Source organism: Bos javanicus, chromosome 4 (genome assembly GCF_032452875.1).
Source record: "Bos javanicus breed banteng chromosome 4, ARS-OSU_banteng_1.0, whole genome shotgun sequence".
Classification (NCBI taxonomy): domain Eukaryota; kingdom Metazoa; phylum Chordata; class Mammalia; order Artiodactyla; family Bovidae; genus Bos; species Bos javanicus.
Window position 1 is genome coordinate 68,517,607 of NC_083871.1, and position 24,409 is coordinate 68,542,015.

Sequence of the window (24,409 nt, forward strand, 5' to 3'; positions counted from 1 at the left end):
AGGTTATATTTTAGGATCGGATGGCAACTCATAGCTTGGTAACTTAGGACAGGAGACTGGTTTTTTAACAAGAAAAACTTGTTAAAAAGTTATATTTTGCTCTATGTAATTTGACAATCATGTTGCAAATTTAGGAAATATGAAAAAAATCTCAGTGAAGGAAATTATACATAAATAAACTGCCCAGAGATAGTCACTGTACACATTTTGGTGAATATAATTCTAGCCTTTTATTTCTATAAATGTGAATGAGTTTTTTATCAAACTCGAAGTCATACAGTATTTACTGTCTTATAGCCTGTTTTTTCCCCATGTAATTATATATCATGAAAAAGGTTCCATTCAAATACATCTTCCACAGTATGAATTTTAATAACTATATAGTTTTCCATGATATAGGTATATTATAATTTATCTACTTGTCCCCAATTATTGGATATTTATGTTGTTTCTTCTTTTTTAACTTATAAATACTATTAATGTTTACACATGCCTCTCATTTTCTTAGAGATTTCCTAGGTAGAAGAGATATGAACAAGTTTGCAGTTTTCCATAAATTTGCCCAATTATACTTCAGAAAAGAACAAATTGACATTCCTACCAGCAGAGTAGGAAAAATGTTTTTCCTTCCATCCTTCCATACTGATCAAAACTGGATATGAGCGTTTGCTTTGGAGTAGGGGGTGGAGGAGGAAGAGGATGAAGAGGAGCAATTTAATAAGGAGAAAAAACAATACCTTGTTTAAATAATGATTTCTTTGCTTACTTGTGAAGTGGAGCATTTTCTACACGCTGGTCATTAGGTGGATTTTCACATAGCTTCCAGTCCTATGATTAAGACAAGGAGTTGGATGCTTGGTGGGAAAGGATTTCACTATAAAGTGGAACCTGAGTATAGGAAATGGAGAATTTCGTACATTTACCCTCCAGATGAGCAAAGTTTGTTACTGATTACTGAAGACTGATTTCCTGGGAATACAGGATTTACAGAAGACCTAGACTAATCTCCTGACTGATGAACATCTGCCAAGAATCTCTCCCATCCTCAAGCCAATGAACTTCCTGCTTGGCCTCTGGCTAGACTTGCCCCTCTTTGCACTCCTTCCCTGTGAATATGGCCAGTACCAAACTTTCAAAGATGACTTGCTGCGTAGTTTGCTTTCCAAATGGCAATTTCTCTACTGTTCCCAAATAAGCTCACTTTCTGGTAATTTGAGCTTGCCTCAGTTTACTTCTTTATCTAGGTTGACACTGAGAGTCACATCCTTAATAAAAAAACTTTTAGATAAAGAAAACAGCATGAAGTCCTCTATTTATCCTTGCTATGGCTATGTACTATAATAACACTATTTCATTTGTGTGTTCGAACTGGATTATAGCATTTTGAATGCCAATATTAGACTCATAAAAAAGCAGCTGTTCTTTTGAGCTATTTATTCTCTTATTAACAAGATTGCCTGATTTTTATATTAAAACTATATTTATTTTATTTCACTTTTATTGCCAATGTAAATTAAATGGGTATTTTTCTTTGCATTTATTTAAACTTTATTTTTGAACACTTGTGCATAAGATATTATAAAATCCAGGTAACATTAATCAGGTCCACATTTCTCAAATTCTTATTTGCAATATCATTAAGTTAAATACGTATGTATATGTGTGTATTTTGGACTGCTTCCATAAGGTTTTAGCGAGAAAGGCAAAACTGGATATTTATATCAATCCTATTCTTTTACTGACTCATAGAAGTTCCAACACAATATGCAATTCCTATTCAACTTGAACAACCATGCAAATATTTGTGTCAAACAGCCTAATCAGAAGGCATGTATACATTTATTAGGTCTTTGTATATTTTTACATATGGCAAAAGTTAGGAAATCAGGGAGAAGAGTCTCTCTACATTAGAAAGCTGAAGGTTTAACTTGATAAAGGCTGAGTAATTCCTCCCTCTTGATTACTGTTATAGTATTTTTAAAGAATGTTTTATTGCTTTTTCCTTATGGTAAAATGAAACTGTAATCATACATTACTTTGTTTTTCTATAGGGTTTTAGTTAACTGTGCCAACATGTAAGTGAGGGCCCAATTTTTTAACTGGCCTCAAAATTATGCCTATGAACTGGGCCACTCAAATATTATATTTCCAAGGGCCAACAGCCCAAATAGATAAGACTCTTGATCAGTTTGCTTACTAAACAGATATTGTACAAACATTTGGGATTGGACAAGCTGCAAATAATTCTAAAACTAGACTAGCAAATTAGATTGCTGCTCCAAATTAAAGAGAAAAAAAAAAAAAAGATCGGTGAGGAAAGGTGGGGGAGCAGCCCTATATTCTGCCATCATCTTGTAAAATAGCATAACAGCTTTTCCTTTCTTTCAAGTTTGATTTTTACAGTAATTTAATCACCATAATCTGTGGGCAAAGAAGAGGTGATTTCTATAATTCTTGTGGGTCCAAAGCCAAACAGATGTGGTTTTCTGTTCTCTCAACTTGATTTTCCACGTTGGTCTTTAAAAGTGGTGCTTTGGAGCCTACTTTCTGTGCTGCAAAGAGGTGCTGACTCTTCATAGAAGGTGAAAGGTCATGCTTTACAAACTCCTTAGCAGGACACTCAGTCCTGCCTCACTTAGCCTCCAACCTGCCCCATGCCGATCTCAGCTGTCTGGGGCCTGGGAAAAGGCAGGAAAATGTTCTATCTTCAACTATAAAGTGAAGGGATTGGATTCGGCATCCAAGATCTCTTCAACTCGAAATTCTATGAAGTTATTAAAAGAAAACCCTATGGTTTAGAGAATTATGTTTTATAAAGTGGGATTTTTTTTAAGTAAACATAATAAGAACAGTTTACATCCACTGCTAATTTTAGCCTTATTCTGTATGATACAATCAAACTGAGACAGATTTTCAACTTGTGATATTCACTAAAGAGAATAATATATGATATGTTTATTTCTAAAAGAACTTGACATTAGTACTTCTTCTCAGTAGAAGGTAAAAATCAATCCCCTAAAACCCTCAAATTATTAATTAAATGCTTAATATAATGTGAAATAAGCAATGTTTTAATTTGCTACTTCAAAACTAGAGAATTATTATTTTTAAGTGGTATATAGGGGTACTGAAATGTCATATTCATTTAGCTTAATTTTCAACTTAAATAATTACCACATATTTAGGTTAAATAATATATAAAATTTAATGTAAAAGAAATTAAAATTTCTAGTTCATTCAAATATTCTCTGAGTTTGTTTCTTTAAATTTCCAACCCAATCACATTATTATGTTCTGAAGCAATTTTTAAGAAAAAGTTAGATCAAAGATTTAACTCCAGTCACTTTTCCTGTTTAGCAAACCTCCAAGGGATTTTGTCTCAAGGTGAAATTTTTTAGGAATAAACCCTAAATTCAAAGAAAATGTATTTTAAAATCTTTACCGACAAATAATTAACAAATATGGTTGCTGCTGAACAAATATGGTTCAGTGTCTCTGTTGGGTCCAACTCTTTGCAATTCCATGGACTGCACCATGCCAGGCTTTCTGGTCCTTCACCATCTCCCAGAGCTTGCTCAAACTGGTGTCCATTGAGTTGGTGATGCCATCCAACCATCTCATCCTCTGTTATCCACTTCTTCTCCTGCATTCTATCTTCTCCAGCATCAGGGTCTTTTCCATTGAGTCAGCTCTTCACATCAGGTGGCAAAGTATTAGAGTTTCAGCTTCAGCATCAGTCCTTTCCATGAATATTCAGGTTCGATTTCCTTTAGCTGACTGGTTTGATCTTCTTGCAGTCCAAAGGACTTTCAAGAATCTTCTCCAATACCACAGTTTAAAAGCATCAGTTCTTCTGCATTCAACCTTCTTTATGGCCCAACTCTCACATCCATACATGACTACTGGAAAAACCATAGCTTTGACTATATGGACCTTTATTGGCTAAGAAATGTCTCTCCTTTTTAATATGCTGTCTAGGTTGGTCATAGCTTTTCTTCCAAGGAACAAGCATCTTTTAATTTCATGGCTGCAGTCACCATTTGCAGTGATTTGGGAGCCCAAGAAAATAAAGTCTGTCACTGTTTCCATTGTTTCCCCATCTATTTGCCATGAAGTGATGGAACTGGATGCCATGATCTTAGTTTTCTAAATGTCGAGTTTTAAGCCAGTTTTTTTTTCACTCTCCTCTTTCACTTTCACCAAGAGACTCTTTAGTTCCTCTTCACTTTCTGCCATGAAGGTGGTGTCATCTGCATATCTGAAGTTATTGATATTTCTCCCAGCAAACTTGATTCTGGCTTGCACTTCATCCAGCCTGGTATTTTTCATGATATAGGAGTTAAATAAGATATATTGATATAGAAGTTAAATAAACGTCTCTGCACAGAAGTTAAATAAGCAGGGGTGACTGTATACAGCTTTGACATACTCCTTTTCCAATTTGGAACCCGTCTGTTGTTCCATGTCTAGTTCTAACTGTTGCTTCTTGACCTGTATACAGGTTTCTCAGGAGGCAGATAAGGTGGTCTGGTATTCCCATTTCCTGAAGAATTTTCCACAGTTTGTTGTGATCCACATAGTCAAAGGCTTTGGCGTGGTCAATGAAGCAGAAGTAGATGTGTTTTCTGGAATTCTCTTGCTTTTTCTATGATCCAAGAATGTTGGCAATTTGATCTCTAGTTCTCCTGCCTTTTATATATCCAGCTTGAACATTTGGAAGTTCTCGGTTCATGTACAGTTGAAGCCTAGCTTGGAGCATTTTGAGCATTATTTTGTGAGTGTGTGAGATGAATGTGATTGTGTAGTAGTCTGAACATTTTTTGGTTTGCTTTTCTTTGGAATTGGATGAAAACTGACCTTTTCCAGTCCTGTGGCCACTGCTGAGTTTTCCAAATTTGCTGGCATATTGAGTGCAGCACTTTCACAGCATCATCTTTTAGGATTTGAAATAGCTCAACTGGAATTTCATCACCTCCACTAGCTTTGTTCATAGTGATGCTTCCTAAGTCCCACTTGACTTCGCACTCCAGAATGTCTGGCTCTAGATGAGTGATCACATCATCATGGTTATCTGGGTCATTAATATATTTAAGGTGTGCAACATGTTAATTAGATATACATATACATTGCTAACTGCTAAGTCGCTTCAGTCATATCCGACTCTGTGCAACCCCATAGACGGCAGCCCACCAGGCTCCCCCATCCCTGGGATTCTCCAGGCAAGAACACTGGAGTGGGTTGCCATTTTCTTCTCCAATGCATGAAAGTGAAAAGTGAAAAGTGAAAATGAAGTCGCTCAGTCGTATCCGACTCTTAGCGACCCCATGGACTGCAGCCTACCAGGCTCCTCCGTCCATGGGATTTTCCAGGCAAGAGTACTGGAGTGGGTTGCCATTGCTTTCCATACATATACATTACAGTGTGGTAAAGAATCCGCCTATAATGCAGGAGACTCAGGGGATGTGGTTTTGATCCCTGGATCAGGAAGATACCCTGGAGGAGGAAATGGAAACTCACTCCAGTATTCTTGCCTGGAGAATCCCATTGACAGAGAAGCCTGGAGGGCTACAGTCCACTGGGTCACAAAGAGTTGCACGCAGCTGAGAGACTGAGCCCTCATTCACATACATTATAGAATGATTACCAAGATCAAGGTAATTAACACATTTATCACTGCACATAGTTAACTTTTTTTTTTAAAGAAAGTAAGTATTTCTTAATGATAGCTTCTGTCACATTAAGCAGCAACTCCAGGATCTTAATTGTATCACTACACCTCAGGCATCCTCCTCTTCTAGGAGATAAAAAACAAATAATAGCACAATAAAAATTCATCTCAAGGCTGTATCTCCCAGAAATTACAATGTTTTCTTTTCTTCTAAGAGTACAGAGTACCTTTAGACAATAGGAATCCTATTAAAACATAGATCTTGATTCAGTAGGTCTGAAGGTGGATCTCAGTCTTAATTTCTAACTTATTACACAAAGCCTCTAAGGCAGCAGCATCAATATCACCTGGAAGTTTCTTAGAAATGCAGGATCTCAGGCCCAGCCAAGATTATAAGGGGATTATTTCCCAACAGGCTTTGGTCAATTCTGAATTTTGCTCTCATACACCCTAGACTAGAGTGAGCTGATTCCTCCCCTCATACACTTTAAAGGAAATCAACCCTAAACATTCACTGAAAGGACTGATGCTAAAGCTGAAGCTCCAATATTTTGGCCACCTGATGCAAAGATCTGACTCATTAGAAAAGACCCTGAAGCTGGGAAAGATTAAAGGCAAGAGGAGAAGAGAGCAACAGAGGATGAGATGGTTGAATGGCATCACCGACTCAATGCACATGAGTTTGAGCAAGCCCTGGGAGATGTTGAAGGACAGGGAAGCCTGGCATGCTGCAGTCTCTGGGGTCTCAAAGAGTCAGACACGACTGAGTGACTGAACAACAACATGAACTTTAAAATCATGAAAAGTCCCTTTCTGACAGTTTGACCACAATTGAAGGACAACCGAAGCAACTGGTTCTCTGGTATCAGGCCATCCTAAACAGTTCCAAATCAAAAGGGAAGTTTTTTTCTCTCCTAGTGCTGCTGCTGCTGCTAAGTCACTCAGTCATATCCGACTCTGTGCGACCCCAGAGACGGCAGCCCACTAGGCTCCCCGGTACCCGGGATTCTCCAGGCAAGAACACTGGAGTGGGTTGCCATTTCCTTCTCCAATGCATGAAAGTGAAAAGTGAAAGAGAAGTCGATCAGTCATGTCCGACTCTTTGTGACCCCATGGACTGTAGCCCACCAGGCTCCTCCGTCCATGGGATTTTCCAGGCAAGAGTACTGGAATGGGGTGCCATTGCCTTCTCCGTCTCTCCTAGTGCAGATCAGATCAGATCAGTCGCTCAGTCATGTCCAACTCTTTGTGACCCCATGAATCACAGCACGCCAGGCCTCCCTGTCCATCAACAACTCCCAGAGTTCACTCAGACTCACGTCCATCGAGTCAGTGATGCCATCCAGCCATCTCATCCTCTGTCATCCCCTTCTCCTCCTGCCACCAATCCCTCCCAGCATCAGAGTCTTTTCCAATGAGTCAACTCTTCACATGAGGTGGCCAAAGTACTGGAGTTTCATCTTTAGCATCATTCCTTCCAAAGAAATCCCAGGGCTGATCTCCTTCAGAATGGACTGGTTGGATCTCCTTGCAGTCCAAGGGACTCTCAAGAGTCTTCTCCAATACCACAGTTCAAAAGCATCAATTCTTCGGCGCTCAGCCTTCTTCACAGTCCAACTCTCACATCCATACATGACCACAGGAAAAACCATGGCCTTGACTGGACGAACCTTTGTTGGCAAAGTAATGTCTCTGCTTTTGAATATGCTATCTAGGTTGGTCATAACTTTCCTTCCAAGGGGTAAGCGTCTTTTAATTTCATGGCTGCAGTCACCATCTGCAGTGATTTTGGAGCCCAGAAAAATAAAGTCTGACACTGTTTTCACTGTTTCCCCATCTATTTCCCATGAAGTGGTGGGACCGGATGCCATGATCTTCGTTTTCTGAATGTTGAGCTTTAAGCCAACTTTTTCACTCTCCACTTTCACTCTCATCAAGAGGCTTTTGAGTTCCTCTTCACTTTCTGCCATAAGGGTGGTGTCATCTGCATATCTGAGGTTATTGATATTTCTCCCAGCAATCTTGATTCCAGCTTGTGTTTCTTCCAGTCCAGCGTTTCTCATGATGTACTCTGCATAGAAGTTAAATAAGCAGGGTGACAATATACAGCCTTGACGAACTCCTTTTCCTATTTGGAACCAGTCTGTTGTTCCATGTCCAGTTCTAACTGTTGCTTCCTGACCTGCATACAGGTTTCTCAAGAGGCAGGTCAGGTGGTCTGGTATTCCCATCTCTTTCAGAATTTTCCACAGTTTCTTGTGATCCACACAGTCAAAGGCTTTGGCATAGTCAATAAAGCAGAAATAGATGTTTTTCTGGAACTCTCTTGCTTTTTCTATGATCCAGCAGCAGTTCTCAAATCTGTCCCCACCTTACAATAACCTGAACTCAGATTATGCCTCAGACTGAGTCAATCAAAATTGCTAGAGCTGTGATTCTGAAATTTCCTGAGCATCTGAATCACAGAAGGGCTTGCCTAAATAGGTTGCTGGGCTTCAAACCCTATCTCTGATTCTGTAGGTCTGGGGTGGGGCCTGAGAGTCTGCATTTCTACAAGTTTCCAGATTATGCTCATGTTCTTTGTCTCTGGAGTGTGCTTAGAACCACTGCTCAGGAAGTCTGCCCTGAGTATCAGTATCGTTTTTAAAAGCTCTTCAAGAGATTCCAATGAGAAATCGAGTTTGATAACTACTGTCCTAGAGAAAGATGAGATGAGTATTAAAAGAGATTGGTTTCCCATACATTTTGTGAGACCTGTTTCACCACATTAAATTACACGCACTCTCAACCAATTTTGCTACAGACTATCCACAGTTCCAAAATTTCTTGGCAAAATAAAATGTTCAGAGGATTTTTTTTAATGTGGGTCCTTTTACCACGTGTATATGAACCCCTTCAGAGTGAGGACTATGTCTTGAATACAAGTACCTTTATACCCCTGGGTACCAAACATGCTGCTGCTGCTTAGTCACTCAGTCATGTCCAACTCTTTGCAACCCCATATACTGTAGCCCACCAGGTTCCTCTGTCCATGGGGATTCTCCAGGAAAGAGCACTGGAGTGGGTTGCCATGCTCCTCCAGGGGATCTTCCCAACTCAGGGATCAAACCCAGGTCTCCCACATCACAAGTGGATTCTTTACTGCCCGAGCCACCAGAGAAGCACAAGAATACTGGAGTGGGAAGCCTATCCCTTCTGCAGGGGATCTTCCTGACCCAGGAGTCAAACCAGGTTCTCCTGCATTGCGTTCTTTACCAGATGAGCTCCCAGGAAAGCACAGGTACCAAGCACAGGGCTGACATAAAATATATGTAATAACTATCAACAGAACTGAATCCATCTATCATCCTGATGCTGGGAAAGTGACAGATGACGAGATGATTGGATGGAATCACTGACTTAATGGATGTGAGTTTGAGCAAACTCCCAGAGGTAGTGAAGGACAGGGAAGCCTGGCATGCTGCATTTCCTGGGGTCACAAAGAGTCGGACACAACTGAGCTATTGAACGGCAAAATCATCCATCAGTCACCATTCACCTGGAGATGGGCAGACATTCTGTCAAGAAAAGGACACAATTGCCTGAAATTTTCATTTTTCACCAAAAGCATGTAAACATCATCAAAACTTAGACAAGCAGATTATCTTCTTGCAGGCTGTATAGTCAGCATGTAAACGTGATAGCCTCAATGGGAGCTAGAGCTTGAGAACCACCAGTAGGAGGGGAAGGTGGGAAGCAAGGTTGGGGCGGTCCTTTCGAGATAATGGAGAGTCAAAGGTTGAGAAAGGGGAGCATCCCTTTCTGCATGACTGAAATGAAACACCTACAGTTCAAAAAAAGCAGTATAAAGAACACAGTGGGTAGGGAATATGACAGGGATCGAAAAGACATCATTACAAAAAGATAACACATAATCTAAAAATGGACCTGGAGAGACTAGAATTCAATGAATATTTACATTAACTATCAAAATCTTAAGCATATAGATTCCAAACTGGTTCTTATATACTATGCAAATTCAATGTTAAAATAACTTTGATATCAATCAAACATATTATCATATATATATATATATATATATATATATTAAAAAATCTATCTTTGATCCTAAACTTCAGTAACACAATGTTGCAGGATTGCAGAATATGTCTATTTTGATATTTGGCAAAACTAATACAATTATGTAAAGTTTAAAAATAAAATAAAATTAGAAAAAAAAAATAAGATTGGGTAAATATTAAGCAAATGTGTGTTGGCTCAAATTGCACAATCAATGCTAGTGAATAACTCTCCCCAAGGACTTTAGGTTGCAAGAGCAGAAAACATCCACAATTTTCTATTCTTTAGAGGACTGTAAGAAAAGGATATTAGCAGCCATTTCCAACAGAATTTTTTGTGATGACAGAAATATTCTCTACTTGCACAGTAGAATACAATAGCCACTAGTCACATTAGGCTATTGAGTAATTGAAATGTGGCTAATATGACTAGAAGCCTGAATTTTCTCTTTTCCTTTTTGTTGCACAGCTTGGCTTATGTGATCTTAGTTCCCCAACTAGGGATTGAACCTGGGCCCTTGTCAGAGAAAGTGCAGAGTTTATCCACTGGACCACTAGGGAATTCCCCTGAATTTTCAATTTAATTCATTCTAATGAATTTAAACTTGAATTTAAATAGCAACATGAAATTGGCATCTACTATCCTCAGTTCAGTTCAGTTCAGTCACTCAGTCATGTCTGACTCTTTGCTACCCCATGGACTGCAGTACGCCAGGCCTCCCTGTCCATCACCTACTCCTGGAGTTTACTCAAACTCATGTCCATTGAGTCGGGGATGCCATCGAACCATCTCATCCTCTGTTGTCCCCTTCTCCTCTGCCTTCAATCTTTCCCAGCATCAAGGTCTTTTCAAATGAGTCATTTCTTTGCATCATGTGGCCAAAGTATTGGAGTGTCAGTTTCAACATCAGTCCTTCCAATATCCAGGACTGATTTCCTTTAGGATGGACTGGTTGGATCTCCTTGCAGTCCAAGGGACTCTCAAGAGTCTTCCCCAACACCACAGTTCAAAAGCATCAGTTCTTCAGCACTCAGATTTCTTTTATGGATGTCCAACTCTCACATCCATACATGACCACTGGAAAAGACTACCACATATAAAGAATCATGCCAGAGTGTATTAATAAAAATTGTAGCCACGTTCTCTGCAAACAAAATGTTTGCATGTTCAAAATCTGCCTCTTGCTCTATGAACTGCATTTACCAGATCAAAAAGAAGACAAATCTAAAAAATACTCAAGTTAGTTTCATAGAGAATAATCACACAAAGACTTCCCCTGTGAAATCCACACTCTTTGAAAAGCTACAGTCGTCCCTCACTGTTTTAAACAGTCCCCAAGAAAAAGCAATCACAATGGGCAGCAGCTTTTGTGTTTATAAATCCCTGTCCGTAGGAGGGAGGGAGGAGTACTCTTTCAAAGCCCAAATCTCTTTACAGACTTCCAATTGTGCCACCCAGTGGCTGGATGCTTGGTTAAATTTTTGACTCCAGCAGGATCCTTTCTAACCGGGGAAAAGTCCTGCCCAGTCAGGATGCTAAGTGGTGCCAGAATGACGATGGCCTGTGTTATCTACCCTTCCGTTCACACCATAATTTTGTCACAGTTATTTCCATCTTAAGTGGGTCATTGCTTTGTTTTGCAATCTTTTTTTTAAAAAAGAAATACAAAATAGCAGTGATTCAAGAAGATTCTGAACTCTCTCAGCCTGAAGTATTTACATTACAAGAAATTTATTTCCCACTGGACAGCTACATGCAAAAGAATGAAACTGGACCACTTTCTTACACCATATACAAAATACAAAAATAAACTCAAAGTGGATTAAAGACTTAAATGTTAAGACCTGAAACCATAAAGCTTCTGGCAGTAAACTCCTCCATATCAGTCTTGGCACTATATTTTTGGATATGTCTCCTCAGTCAAGGGCCACAAAAGCAAAAATGAACAATTAAGAATATATCAAACTTAAAAGCTTTTGCACAACAAAGGAAACCACCAGCTGAATGAAGAAGCAACCTACTGAATAGGAGACGATATTTGCGAGCGATAGATCCACTAAAGGGTTGATATTCAAAATGTATTTTTAAAACTCATGCAACTTTATATTAAAAAGCAATCTGATTAAAAAACAAGCAGAGGACCTGAATAGACGTTCTTCCGAAGAAGACATACAGATGGCCAACAAATACCTGAAAAGGTGCTCAACATCACTAATCATCAGGGAAATACAAATCGAAACAATGAGACGCCGCCTCACATCTGTCAGGACGGCTGTTTTCAAAAAGAAAACACGTAACAAGCCTTGATGAGGGTGTGGAGAAAAGAAAACCTTCTTAAACTTTCGGTGGGAATGTAAATTGGTACAGCTACTGTGAAAAACAGTATAGAGGTTCCTTAAAACCCTAAAAATAGAACTGCCATGTGATTCAGCAACTCCACGTCTGGGCATTTATCTGAAGAAAACAAAAACACTAATTTAGAAGAGATATATGTACTTCTATGTTAATAGCAGCCCATTTGCAATAGCCGAGATACGGAAGCAACCTAAGTGTCAATCCATAGATGAGTGAATAAAGATGTTATAAATACATATATTACATATATTGTTGTTATTGTTCAGTTGCTCAGTCGTGTCTGCCTCTTTGCAACGCCATGGACTGCAGTACTCCAGGCCTCCCTGTCCCTCACTCTATTACATATATACATATATACACACACACACATACACATACATATATATATACTATATAGTATACTGTAATTACAGTGGAATATTACTCAGCCTTTAAAAAGAATGAAATTTTGCCATTTGGGCAATATTGATGGACTTGGAGGGTGTTATGCTAAAAAAAAATAAGTCAGATGGAGAAAAACACATACTGTAAGATTACACTTATATGTGGAATTGAAAAACACCAAACAAACAAATCAAAAACAGACTCATTAGATACAGAGAACACACTGGTTGTTGCCAGAGGGCAGGGGATGAGAGGAACAGACGTAATAGGTGAAAGGAATGAAGAGGTAAAAACTTCTAGTTAAATAAGTAAATCCCAGGGGTGGAATGTACAAATAGGGAATATAGTCAATACTATTGTAACAACTTTGTATGTGACAGATAACTGATCTTATTGTGGTGATCGTTTCATAATATATAAAACTATCAAGTCACTGTGTTGCACATGTGAAACTAATATAATACAGTATGTTAATTATAACTCAATTTAAAAAGACATTTATTTCCAACTCATCTAACTTTATATGAAGACTAATATTAGATAGGGCTTTGTCTTTGATTAAGAAATTTTAGAAACATAGCACTTAGTGAGCCAGAAACATTTGGTAATATCTTTTTCTGAAAGTTTAAAACCACTTCAACATAAAATTAAATGCAGATGTATAATTTAAGAGTTTGTGAATCATCAGCTTATGTACATTTATAATTACACCAAACTTAAGTGTTCTATAAACCACATTAATCTCTATTGTATAGAAGAGCCATCGATATCTGTGTCTTAATTTTGTATCCTGCACTTTACTGAATTTATTGATGAGCTCTAGTAGTTTCATTGCACTGTCTTTAGGATTTTCTATGTATAGTATCATGTCATATGCAAAAAGTGACAGTTTTACCTCTTCCTTTCCAATTTGGATTTCTTTTATTTCTTCTCTGATTGCCATGGCTAGGACTTCCAAAACTATGTTGAGTAAAAGTGATGAGAATGGGCATCCTGATCTTAAAGAAAATGCTTTCAGCTTTTCATTATTAAGTATAATGTTACCTGTGGGTTGGTCATATATGGCCTTTATTATGTTGAGGTATGTTCCCTATATGCCCACTTTCTGGAGAGCTTTTATCATAAATGAGTGTTGAATTTATCAAAAGCTTTTTCTACGTCTGTTGAGATGATCATATGATTTTTATTCTTCAGTTTGTTAATGTGGTATATCTCATTGATTAATTTGTGGAAATTGAAAAACACTTGCATCCCTGGGATGAATCCCACTTGATCACGGGATCCTTTTAGATTCAGTTTGCTAGGATTTTGTTGAGGCCTTTTGCACTTGTGCTCATCAGTGATGGCTCAGAAGGTAAAAAATCCACCTGCCGTGCAGGAACCCTGGGTTCAATCCCTGGGTCATGAAGATCCCCTGGAGAAGGGAATGGCTACCCACTCCAGTATTCTTGCATGGAGAATTCCATGGGCTGAGGAGCCTGATGGGCTATAAACCATGGGGTCGCAAGAATCAGAGATGACTGAGCATCTAACATTTTCACTGGATTCAGTTTGCTAGTATTTTGTTGAGGATCTTTGCATCTATACTCATCAGTGATATTGGCTTGTAATTTTCTTTTCTATGATGGCTTTGACTATTTTGGTATCAGGGTGATGCTGTCCTCATCTGGCTATATTGTAGGTTATCCTCTGGTAAAGGGTTTGAATGACATTCTGGTGTTGCATTTTACTTAGAATACACTGTTACAGAATTATGTGTAGGATTAGTCGGTTTTTTCTATTTAGAATTTCCTTAACTGGGAAAAAAAGCTCAATATGAAAAACAGCTTAAATTCCCTATAGATGTACATTCCAAGAAGCAAATTTCTAATGAGCAAAATTTTCGAACAACTGAAAATAATCAACAGCATGCAGGGTTCACTGTCATTGTAAGGCAGGCAGGTGGCACGACTCAAGAGAGCCTGATTCTGTGCTAAGTTTAACAGAGAATTTTCCTGATGTTCAAGGTTTCACAAAATGTAACTCCAGGGGACATTTTCATAGTGACAGAAGCTGCAAATCTTCCCTGGAACAGATGCACACCAAGAGTGAGCATAAACATAAGAAAATAACATGAATATAACATCGGCCCAGTTGGCATGGGTTGACACTCTTGCTAGAAGTTTTAAAAGAAAGGAAAAGACTAGTGACACAGGAAGCCTTTAAAAAAAAAATCTTACAGTGTGGAGAGGAAAGTGCTGCATTTGTTATACTCAGATTTGCACACTTAAGTAAGGTAAAGGCTTTTGTTACCTCCTAAGGATTTCTGAGTCCTCCTCAGAAGGGATCTGCTTCAGGTTCTTCAGTGTCTCCCAGGATCTGTTTTCAGGACACACACAATGGGTGCTCAGCAAATTTGTCTCTTGAACTAGGAATTAATTCTTAGATGATGCCACCATTTAGTGTCTGTGTGGCTTTGGGCAGGCCACTTATGTTCAGTTCAGTTCAGTTCAGTCACTCAGTCATGTCCAACTCTTTGCGACCCCATGAATTGCAGCATGCCAGCCCTCCCTGTCCATCACCAACTCCCGGAGTTCACTCAAACTCATGTCCATCAAGTCGGTGATGCCATCCAGCCATCTCATCCTCTGTCGTCCCCTTCTCCTCCTTCCCCCAATCCCTCCCAGCATCAGAGTCTTTTCCAATGAGTCAACTCTTCACATCAGGTGGCCAAAGTACTGGAGTTTCAGCTTCAGCATCAGTCCTTCCAATGAACACCCAGGACTGATCTCCTTTAGAATGCACTCGTTGGACCTCCTTGCAGTCCAAGGGACTCTCAAGCAAATCTGAAGCATTCGTCAGATTATCTAAGTAGTTCATGACTCCAAAGAAGGTACAAACTATTGTACGAGTTTGTTTTTTTGATCCTGCGACTACACTAGGGAAAGAGAAGATTCAAATGTGAGGCTACAGGCTGATTTGGAGTTTAGGTAGGGATGATCCTATAACAAGAAATAAGAATTGAGGAGGTGGATTTAGCAGCGAGAATGTGAGGATGTCCCTGAACCCTCCCAGATGCCCCTCACTTTGCATACTGGGCAAACTTTTTTCAAAGCACTTATCTTACATCCTAATGATTGATGATTTATTCCTCTGTCTCCACCTCCCAAAAAAGCTTTATCTCAATTGTATGTTTATGCCCCAAATTTATGATAATCCTTATGCCTCGGTGATAAACAAATGTTTGCTAAATACATTCATATTATATAGAATCCTGTCATCTGGACTCTCAAATAGCAGCACCATTTAAAAACTCACTATCTTCCCTTAGGATATATTCTTTATTCAGAATAGATTAGGGGTAATACGTAAAACAGGATAAAACATTCAGAACTTTATGACCGAGTTGAAATGTAGTTGGAATATTCTAGTGATATTGATGTAGCTGAGTTAGAGGAAAACAATTCAGCCATTAAGGAGAATTCATAAGAATAACATTTAAGACCTAGCACAAAAGAAAGGAAGGAAATAAAGAAGGAAAGGGGAAATGAAGGAGGAAAAAGGAGGAGGAGGAAAGAAGGAAAGGGAGAAAGGTAGAACAATTTCAGACCTGGACTTCAGTTTTTTTAATCCTGAGTATAATATTAACAAATAGAATCTAGCAGCACTTTTAAGAACAAAGCTGAAGGACTCGCACTTACTGACTTCAAAATTTACTACAAAGCCGCAATAACCAAATCACTGTGGTACTAGTATAAAGACAGACATACAGATCAGTGGGATAGAATAGAGAGCTTAGAAATAAACCCACCAATATCAAGTCAAATGATTTTTGATAAAATTCCAAAACATTCAATGGGGAAATTAGTTTTCCGCAAATAGTGCTAGGAAAACTGACTCTTCACATGCAAAAGAATGAAGTTAGACCCTTACGTAACACCATATGCAAAAATTAACTCAAGATGGATCAAAGACCTAAATGCAAGACCCAGAGTGTAAAATTCTTAGAAAAGAACACTTGACAAATGCTTCATGACATTGAATTTGGCAATGATTTCTTGGATATGAACCAAAGGTACAGTAACAAAAGAAAAAATAGCCTAATTGGACTTCATGGAAATGTAAAAAAATTGTACATCAAAAGACACTATCACAGAGTAAAAACGGCAGCCCACAGAATGGAAGAAAATATTTGCATATCATATATCTAGTAAAGGGTTAATATCTAAAACATATGGAGAACTTTTAAATTGCAACAAAAACAACAAAAACTTTATTTAAAAATGGGCAAAGAACTTAAATAGACATTTCTCCAAGGAAGATTACAAAAGAAAAGAAATTTAACATCACTGTCATTCGGGAATACAAATCAAAACTGCAATGATAAGCCACCTCATATCCATTACAATGTCTACTACCAAAAAACTAGAAAACAGCAAGTGTTGGTCAGGATGTGAAATAATTAGAACCCTTGTGCACTGTTGGTCGGACTATAAAATGGTGCAAACACAGTATGGCAGTTCCTCAAAAAATTAAAAGTAGAATTATTGTGCAATCCAGAAGTTCTACTTCAGGTGTATACGCAAAGAATTAAAATCAGGGTCTCAAAAAGGTATTTGAACACTCATGTTCATAGCAGCATTATTCAAAATAGCCAAAATGTAGACACAACCCAATTTCCATTGAGGGATGAATGAGTATGCAAAAATTGATAATTATAATAAGGAAATGGCAACCCACTCCAGTATGTTTGCCTGGAAAATCCCATGGACAGAGGAGTCTGGTGGGCAACAGTCAATGGGGTCACAAACAGTCAGGCATGACTGAGCACACACACACACACACATACAATGAAGCATTATCCAGCCTTAAAAAGGAAGGAGATTCTGGCACGTGCTACAGCAGGGTGTATCTTGTAGATATTATGCTAAGTGAAATAAGTCAATCAGTCACAAAGAGACAAATACTATATGATTCCACTTATATGTGACACTAAGAATAGTCACTGCAGATGGTGATTGCAGCCATGAAATTAAAAGACGCTTACTCCTTGGAAGGAAAGTTATGACCAATCTAGATAGCATATTCAAAAGCAGAGACATTACTTTGCCAACAAAGTTCCGTCTAGTCAAGGCTATGGTTTTTCCAGTGGTCATGTATGGATGTGAGAGTTGGACTGTGAAGAAGGCTGAGCACTGAAGAATTGATGCTTTTGAACTGTGGTGTTGGAGAAGACTCTTGAGAGTCTGTTGGACTGCAAGGAGGTCCAACCAGTCCATTCTGAAGGAGATCAGCCCTGGGATTTCTTTGGAAGGAATGATGCTAAAGCTGAAACTCCAGTACTTTGGCCACCTCATGCGAAGAGTTGACTCATTGGAAAAGACTCTGATGCTGGGAGGGATTGGGGGCAGGAGGAGAAGGGGATGACAGAGGATGAGATGGCTGGATGGCATCACTGACTCGATGGACGTGAGTCTGAGTGAACTCTGGGAGTTGGTGATGGACTGGGAGGCCTGGCGTGTTGCGATTTATGGGGTCGCAAAGAGTTGGACACGACTGAGCGACTGAACTGAACTGAAGAATAGTCAAAATCGAGATAAAAAGTGGAATGGTGGTTTTCAGGGTCCGAGGTGGGGGGCGGGCAGTGTGCTGAGTAGAGGGTTATCAGTTTTACAGGATGAAAAGAGTTCTGGAGATGGACAGTGGTAATGGTTACACAACATTACAGATGTGTTTAATATCACTGAACTGTACATTTTAAATGGTTAAGATGATAACTTATATGTTAAAAAAGAATGTAAAAAGAACCCAGCAGCACTTTGAAAGGATTCCATTATTACCTAAGAAGAGTTAATTTAAGAAAAACAGGAATTACTCCATATTAGGACTTCCCTGGTGGCTCAGATGGTATAGCATCTGCCTACAGTGTGGGAGACCTGGGTTCGATCCCTGGGTCAGGAAGATCCTCTGGAGAAGGAAATGGCAACCACTCCAGTACTTTTGCCTGGAAAATTTCATGGATGGAGGAGCATAGTATGCTACAGTCCATGGGGTTGCAAAGAGTCGGACACAACTGAGCAACTTCACTTCACTTCACTTCACTTCACGTGATCTATTAACTTAATTCACCAAATTTTTAGTTCAAAAGGGAAAATTCATACCATTTTTGTAGATGCTGTAAGTATGTTTGATAAATCTCAATATCCACTCTTTCTTATTGTGGTAAAATATACACAACACAAAATTTACCATTTTAACCATTTTTTTCAAAACAGTATGGTACTGGCACAAAAACAGAAATATGAATCAATGAAGCAGGAGAAGAAGTCCAAAGATAAACCTACGTACCTGTGGTCGCCTAACCTATGACAAAGGAGGTAAGAGTATACAGTAGAAAAAAGGCAGTCTCTTTAATAAGTGGTGCAGGTAACACTGGGCAGCTACATGTAAATGAATGAAATTAGAACACTCCCTAACACTATACACAAAAATAAACTCAAAATGGATTAACAATCTATATGTAAGGCTGGCTACTATCAAACTATTAGAGGAAAACACGGGCAGAACACTCTTTGGCATAACCATCTCTAAGTGTGCGGTTCAGTGGCAGTGAGCACAGTCACACAGTTGTGCAACCATCACAACTATCCGTCTCCAGGACTTTTCACCTTCCCTAAATGAAACACTGTACCAAGTAAACAATAACTCCACATTCCCTCTCCACCAGCCCCTGGCAACCACCATTCCGCTTTCTGTCTCTGTGAATCTGACTACTCTAGGTACCCTATAAAAAATGGAATCATACAGCATTTGTCCTTTACGACTGACTAATTTGACTTAATATAATGTGTTCAAGATGTACCTGTGTTATAAGCATGTGTCCGAATTTCCTTCCTCTTTAAAGCTGAGTAATATTCCATTGTATTTATATACTACATTTTGCTTTTCCATTCATCTGTTGATGGACATTTGAATTACTTCTATCTTTTGGCTCTGAACACGGGTGTACAAATACCTGTTCAAGTTCTTGCTTTCGATTCTTTTGAGTATACACCCAGAAGTGAAATTGCTGGATATTATGGTAACAATATATTTCATTTAAAAAAATCAATGTCCATTCTTCATCTTATTATATAAATCCTCTTAATTAAAAGGTAATAGAATAGATGAATATTTCCATAATATGACAAAGTATTTCATGTCAATCAGAAGTCAGCATTATGCTTAATGGGAAAACTAAAAATATTTACATCAATGCAAGGACCAAGATGATGATATCCACTATCACTGTTGCCATGTAATATTCCTTTGGAGCTGCTAGGCAACACAATTTGATAAGAGAAACAAACAAGAGATATGATCATGGTAAAAAAAAGAAGATCAGATTGTCATTATTTGCAGATGATACAGAATGTGTGCCTGGAAAACCCCAGAGAATCAGCTAAAGAACTATAGTAAATAGTAAGAGAATGCAATAAGTTAGCTAGGTACAACTATTAGTAATTCTCACATATACAAATAATCACCACTTGGAAGAATATCAATATAATTGCACAGGATGTAAAAGGAAAGAAAAAGAAGAACCATGATGACATGAAACACAAGTTTCAAACACAATTATATAAGAGATATGTAAATTTTTAAAAAGCCCAACCATTGCATCTACGTCAATTTTTCTCTCTTTTGTCCATGCATTGATCTCTTTGTTTATCCAGTAGACATACGCTACATACCTGCTATGCATTGTTTGTGTAGCTCTGGAACAAAGAGCTCTGGACTGAAATACAGGATGACTGGGTTCTATCTAGATTTAGCTCCCCTATCCCCCCACCACCAAGGTCACTGAGATACAGCTTTCCCCTCTCAGACTGGCAAAAAGGCTGATATAATAACATACTATGTTAGAGTGGATATGGATATGGGGAAACAGAAACATACATTAATGGTGAAGTACAGTAATACAGCCCCTGTGAGCAACTTGACAATGTTGATCAAAATTAAAAATTTACCTTACTTTTGGACTGGTTTCAATATACTAGCATATAAGGAAGGTGACATTTATGCAAAGTAACCCATTGCACATTGTTTACATTAATAAAGACAGGAAACAAATCCATTGATAGGGCACTGGTTAAATCATAGTACATCCACAACAATGGAATACTTAGGCGTCATTTAAAAGAATGGAATAATCTCATTTAGTATGTGAAATCTCAAAAAGACCAAAGTCACAGATACAGAAAACAGATTGCCAGAGATGAGAGAAGGAGCACAAGGTAGGAAGTGGGAGGCCAAACAGATGAAGACAGTTAAAAGATGCACACAGCCAGTTATAAGAAACAAGTTCTAGAGATGCAATGTACAGCAAGGTGACTATAGATAGCAATACTGTATTACTTTGAAAGTTGCTAAGAGAGTAGATCTTGAAAATTCTCCTCACAAGAAGAAAAAGAAAGGGGGGGGTTAACTAAGTTTGGTAATGGATGTTAAACTTACTGTGGTGATCATTTCATAATATATCAAATCATCATGTTGTATACTTTGAATTAGTATAATGTTGTATGTCAATTATCTCTCAGTTAAGCAAAACAACAACAAGAAAAGAACAGGATGGGGTTGCATATTTCTTTGTTCTGATAGGCAAGAATCTCCAGGCTTGCGGTTTAGTTGCTCAGTCATTTCCAATTCTTTGCGACCCCATGGACTGTAGCCCACCAGGCTGCTCTGTCAGTGGAATTTTCCAGACAAGAATATCGGAATGGGTTGCCATTTCCTTCTCCAGGGGATCTTCCCAACCCAGGGACTGAACCTATGTCTCTTGTGTCTCCCACCTTGCAGGCAGATTCTTTCAAGAATCTCCAAGAACCATTATTATTTGAAAAACACAATCAGAGCAATAAATGTGTCACATTTGTATTTTTTAAAAAAGAGTAAACACAATACATTGTTTTTTTAATATTTCTGGAAGGACATTAGGAAACTAGAGACAGTGGAGATTTTAGGGATCAAGGTGGTATCCTAGAGAATGAGATGGAAGGGAGATATTTTACTTTATACCTTTTGTATCTTTCAGGCTTTTGCAACATGTGACTTTATCACCTGTTTTTATATTAATTTTTAAAAGAAGTATCTACCTAGATACTTAGGTATCTCCTTGGACAACAAGGAGATCAAGCCAGTCAATCCTACTGGAAGGACTGATGCTGAAGTTGAAGCTCCAATAATTTGGTTACATGATGTGAACACCCAACTCATTGAAAAAGACCCTGATGCTGGGAAAGATTGAAGGAGAAGAAGGTGGCAAAGGATAAGATGGTTGGATAGCATCATCAAATCAATGGACATGAACTTGGGCAAACTCTGGGAGATAGTGAGGGACAGGGAGGCCTGGCCTGCCGCAATCCATAGGGTCACAAAGAGTCAGACACAACAGTGACTGAACAGCAACTACCCAAACCCAAACACTGACCTAAATTCATCCATTTTCAATGACTCTGTTGTTGTTCAGTCACTCAGTTGTGTACAACTCTTGAAAAAAAAATTTAATTGGTAAAACAGCAGTTTTAGGTTAAATAAATTCTTCTAGTTGACTTTTTCCAAACTGTTGTCAAGACAACCTTCCTTTTCTCCACAACATTGAGAGAATTAGGTGTTAACCTGGCATCTGGACAGAAATAGCTGCTTAATTCCAAGCATAGATGGGTCAAGAAGGCCCCAGAGTTGCTGTGCTTATATATTCATGTAACACCTTGTAAATACTTCTGACCCAGTGGGGGCTCAATAAATGTTGCTGACTCATCTGTCACAGAGAAGCAATATTAACTCCAAAGGACTAACTGAAGTCATTTAATCAGAAAATCAATTTCACTTTTCTTGTCATGGGGAAAATATTTCCGCTAAGCCGAGAAATATGCAGAGGTGATTATATTGTGTCAAGGATTCAAATGGGAAACCAGGAGTTAAAATGGTGTGAACAAAACAGATGCAAATCAATTTGCTTTGCATTACAGTTGGCAGTTTTGAGCACACTTGGCCACATATGGAAGTCATGCTTACTATTTCAAGAACATAGTATCACTTTACAATGCTTAATATTCAAAGGCCCACACTATTATTGCTTTTGTGCAATTTTTGAGCAATTTCTGAGCCAAGGTTTGGCATCAGGGTTACAAAACCCTAGAATAATTGCAAACTTGCTCTCCCCACCTTGTATGTTACTTCTTGTGGTCCTAAAACCATGATTGTATCAGATATTAATCTGCAACTCAACCACCAAGTGGATTTTATTGAAGCTGCTGTAATTCCACCGCCAGAAAACATGACAAATAGCCAACATGTCACTGAAGATTTATGTTTGGTTTTGAAACCCATTATCTTTTAGGAAATACTACACAGTATGATTCACTGAGTGGTAGCAGTCTCATATAACCCAAGGTTTCTCTACATCGATTTCCCAGAGTCATTATTAGAGACCCAAGTGTCTATGCTCTGCTCACACAATTAAAACCAAAATCAGCTTTAGGGATCATTAGCAAGAAGTACATGCACCCTGCAATACAAAGACTCCCAGAATGAGCCTCAACATGCTGAGAATAATGCAGCCTACGTTTCCCCACTCCATTTAAGGCAAACTCAAGAAGGGCAAATATGTTGCCTTGACTTAATTTTCCAAACAACTGGTTGGCATGCTGAGTTTTACTGCTGGTAAATGAAATGGAACCACTGATATCTTGACAATATTGGAGTCTGAAGAAACCTTAAAAGACCCTTCAGTTCAAACCCCTCACTTAACATAAACTGGGGCTCAAAGAAGTGAAATGACTCCATGCCAACACTCTATCCTTTTGCCATGTCCAGCAGCTCTGCTTATATGCACTGTGGTGAGGGGATGATGTAGAAAGGAGGTGACTCAAGGGACCATGGACACAGATAGAGCAAGACCATGGTCCTGTCGACCTGTCCTCCCCCTTTCACTTGGGGAAATCTGCTTGATTGCGAGAGGGTGTTAATGAACACCTTTTGAATGATGAAAATTCAGGGCTTTGAGATGGAGAGGGAAGTGCAAAAAGATGGCAGTAGCAGAGGATATTCCAAGGCACATTTAGGGGCCATTTCAACAGCTTCCCAAGTGGCAATGAAGGAGATCTGGGCTTGATCCCTGGGTTGGAAAGATACCCTGGAGAAGAGAATGGCTACACACTCCAGAATTCTTGCCTAGAGAATTCCATGGACAGAGAAGCCTGGTGGTCTATGGTCCATAGGGTAGCAGAGCCAGACATGACTGAGCAACTAACACTTCCACTTTTCAACAACTTGCAGTTAATCCAGATATTGCAACCAAAGTGCAAACCCTTTGTGTTGCTATACTAAGGCTCCTGGGTTCCTGTTCCTTTGTCAGCCAAATTTTATGAGTTTCAGAAGCTATTCTCCATTCTCTTCACTTGACTATCTTCACTTCACTAGACCTCTCTTCAGCTTTAGGCACAGCTGACCAGTCTCTCCTGCTTAAAATACTTTCCTCTCTTTGCTTTCTTGACCCTACAGTCTACTTGTTTCCCTCTATATTGGGGGCAATTCCTTCTCAATCAGATTTTCTGTCTCCCCCAGATCTCTTCTATCTTCTGACCTGCTTTGCCCACTACATGATTGATAAGCATCTTATATTTAACATATCTATGAAAGAACTCATTATATATCCTTCCCCACTGTAGAACTTACCCCATTTCACGCTCCATTCTTTCCCCCACCTTAGTAAATTCAGTATCTTCTACTCAACTCCTCAAACCAAAAACCTAGCAATCATCACAGCTTTTCCCTTCCCCTCACATCCTACCCCACATGCAAATCATCAGTAAATCCTATTGCATTTACTTAAAGTACATCTCAATGGTACAGAATCTGCCTCCCCGTGTAGGAGACCAGGGTTTGATCCCTGGGTTGGGAAGATCCCCTGGAGAAGGGAAT